The sequence below is a fragment of the Vombatus ursinus genome, unplaced genomic scaffold (genome assembly GCF_900497805.2).
Source record: "Vombatus ursinus unplaced genomic scaffold, bare-nosed wombat genome assembly UNPS02014832.1, whole genome shotgun sequence".
Lineage (NCBI taxonomy): Eukaryota > Metazoa > Chordata > Mammalia > Diprotodontia > Vombatidae > Vombatus > Vombatus ursinus.
The window spans coordinates 33800872-33803824 of NW_020954610.1; the positions used below are offsets into that span (position 1 = coordinate 33800872).

The 2953-nt window shown below is 36.5% G+C and overlaps 1 long non-coding RNA gene across 2 annotated transcripts in view; it reads right to left on the reverse strand.

The window, feature by feature from the left end:
* Positions 1-1167: 1167 nt before the first annotated feature.
* Positions 1168-2953, reverse strand: part of LOC114026075 — a 12763-nt gene continuing 10977 nt past the window's right edge. For both annotated transcript variants that reach the window (XR_003567086.1, XR_003567087.1), the window contains exon 4: positions 1168-1681. This is a non-coding gene — a long non-coding RNA (uncharacterized LOC114026075). The remainder of the gene's footprint in view (positions 1682-2953) is intronic.

A 2953-nucleotide genomic window follows, 5' to 3' on the forward strand; every position in this document is an offset into this window, starting at 1 on the left:
GGAATGCTGATTGATTTATGTAGCCCACTTGCATCTTGCAAGGCCTGTCTGTGAGATAACAGATTTCCCTTACTTGTACATGGGTAAGCAAGGTTCATTAGTAAAATAACAGGTCACCCTCAATTGTGCTGGGGTGGGGGCAGTGAGATGTGTAGAGATAACACGTTTCTTCGAATTAACGTGATTTATGGGACAACTTAGCTTAGAGAGTCAAGGCTGAACTTCTGAACCTATGAAGTTCTTAACTCAGTGTCAAAGAAAGGTACTTAAGTAGTTATAGAAAATACAAAATAAAATCAACCACAAATAGAATTAATTACAAAAACAGAATTGAATAAGAAATGGAATAAATTTGATTTTCTCAGTTATATATTTTTTTACATCACCTAGATTTCCTCCATATCTTCTCCTCTGCCCCCTGCCTTATTTCTTATAATTTTTTTTAAAGTGGAAGAGAGAAAAGAAATTCATTAAAACTGATCAATACTTAGAAATATTTTAATACTATATGCAATGTTTTCTCATACCTTTATTTTTTTGGTAGACAAACTGGAAGCTACTGACAAGAAGGGCTCCACATTCACCAAAATATTTTTAGTAGTACTTTTTTGTGGTAGAAAAAAAATAGGAATAGATGTTCCTTCATTGGGGAACAGCCAAACAAACAATAATATATGAAGGTAATGGAATATTATTGTGCTATGAGAAATGACAAACATGTTGAAAACAGAGAGCAATGGAAAGACCCAACTGATACAAAGTGAAATAAACCAGGAAAACAATATACATAATGACCATAACAGTGTAAATGGAAAGAACCACCATCATAAAACAACAGTTGCCTAAGGTCACACAGCTTGTAAGTGAGAGAGACAGATAAGAACCACCCAGGGTTTTCTGTCTCAAAAGCAAGAATTATCTTCATCCTCTTTCCACTGCCCAACCCCCTATAAAACACAAATATCTAATCCAGGTGTGGGGGACCTGAGGCCTCTAGGCCACATGTGGCCTCTAAGTCCTGGTGTGTGGCCTTCTGAGTCCACAAATCCTTATCTAATAACTTCTGTGAAGTTATTAGATTCTAGAATTAGATTCTAATCCACTGCCAAGGTCCACTGATTTCACCAATGGAACATCTCTGACGTACCTATCATTTGTGCCCCCTTTTCTCTTTGGCAACCACCTTGGGGAAAGTCCTCTTCATTACTTCCTGCCTGGCCTGTTTGCAATAGCCTGCTGGTTGGTGTCCCTGCCAAAAGTCTCTTCTTACTTCAGTCCATCCTCCATTTGGCTGTCAAACTAATCTTTCAAAAGCACAGGTCTGTCCTGATAAAAATCTGTAATGAAGAGAAACTGAGGCACAAAGTCTTCAAGCATCATCAATTTATTTAGCAAGGCTAGTAGTTGCCAATAACTTGATATCCTGAGCCCCTCAATGGCCAGGGATGCATTACAGCAGACAGAGCAGTCTTTGATACAGTTGGTAAAGGTACAGATGGACTTACATTTAACCTGATTTATAAGAGGAGATTTCCAAGACTCATGACAACAGAGTTAATCAACATTCTTTGGAAAGTCCAGTGTTAAACAACTCTTGACTTTTGACCAGGTAGAATATCTTATGACTCCAGGGTCATAAGACCCCCTCATTCCCATCTGGGGCAAGAGTCCAAGTCGTTGCCTAGAAAAATAGGGAAATCATTCATATAAAGAAGTTAAACCATCTTACTCCAATTTTAAGTAGTCAAATTATCTTTTAAATCAAATTAATTCCTAAGTACTGATTCCAGTGATTAGATACTTAATTCTTAATCAATAAATAATAAATAATACATCAATTTCACATTCCCCCCTCTGATTCTATGGAGCCACGTTTCCACCGAATTACCATCTATAGGCCAGGTTGGTATCAAATTAGGCATAATCCACATCCATTGGAATTAAATTAATAATGAAAAGCAATAATTACAGGGTTCAATATTTTATACAAAGCCAGCCATGAGAGGTTTATTACTGGTGCTGTTTAACTGTTACAAATGGCCTAGCAATAGGTGATAAGCCTCTCATGTTTTCTCCATTTGCATGTTGTGATAGTTAGACAGAAATAGGTTCCCATGACTTTGGAGTGCTTTGGTGCTACAGACTAAAGTTTTGCCACCTATGGATCTGACAAATCCATTGGGAGTAGTCCCCTTCAATAAGATGGCCTTGCAAAGAAAATGGTATATGGCAAAGATAGAATTTACATGTCTTTCAGGTAAAACAATGATCAAGTACTTTTGTACCCTAGTAGCCCACTCCCAGTGTCCATTTAATTTCTAGTTGAGTTTCATATGTCTCATACATATGGTCCCTGGAAAAAACTTTTTATGGAGTAGGTCTCAATTAATGGCAGCTCTGAAGGTGGGTGTTCATGGAAGGGCTGATCACTTACGGAGGTTCCTTGGTGTTTCTGCTATAATCCTTTGCAAAACAGATCTTAATACAATGTGGTAACTAGTTGAGATGGTGAACTATAGAACATAAAATCAGGAACTGACACCTGAAACTTCAGAGAATTTAAGTACCACATGAAAATAGGTTAATAGGCCTATTTTCCATGAAAATTATATATTCCATGTATATTCCATGAAAGTCATGTATCTTATTGCTCTTCAAAGTCGTGTGCTCTATTTAATCTCCAAAAGTTTTGCATTCATCTTTATCTAAATCTGATTCCAATTCATTCCCCACTCAGGAGAACATTAAAATAAATGATCATATCAACATAATGAAAGATGTAGTATTGATATCAACACGATGAAAGGATATTGTAGTATCAATCTCCAATAAACTAAATACCCTATCAATTGTAAGGCCTCATGGTCTCTACTATTTGTAATTCAAATGACAATTTAAAGTGTGATTACTACTACTACTACTACTACTACTACTACTACTACTACTACTACTA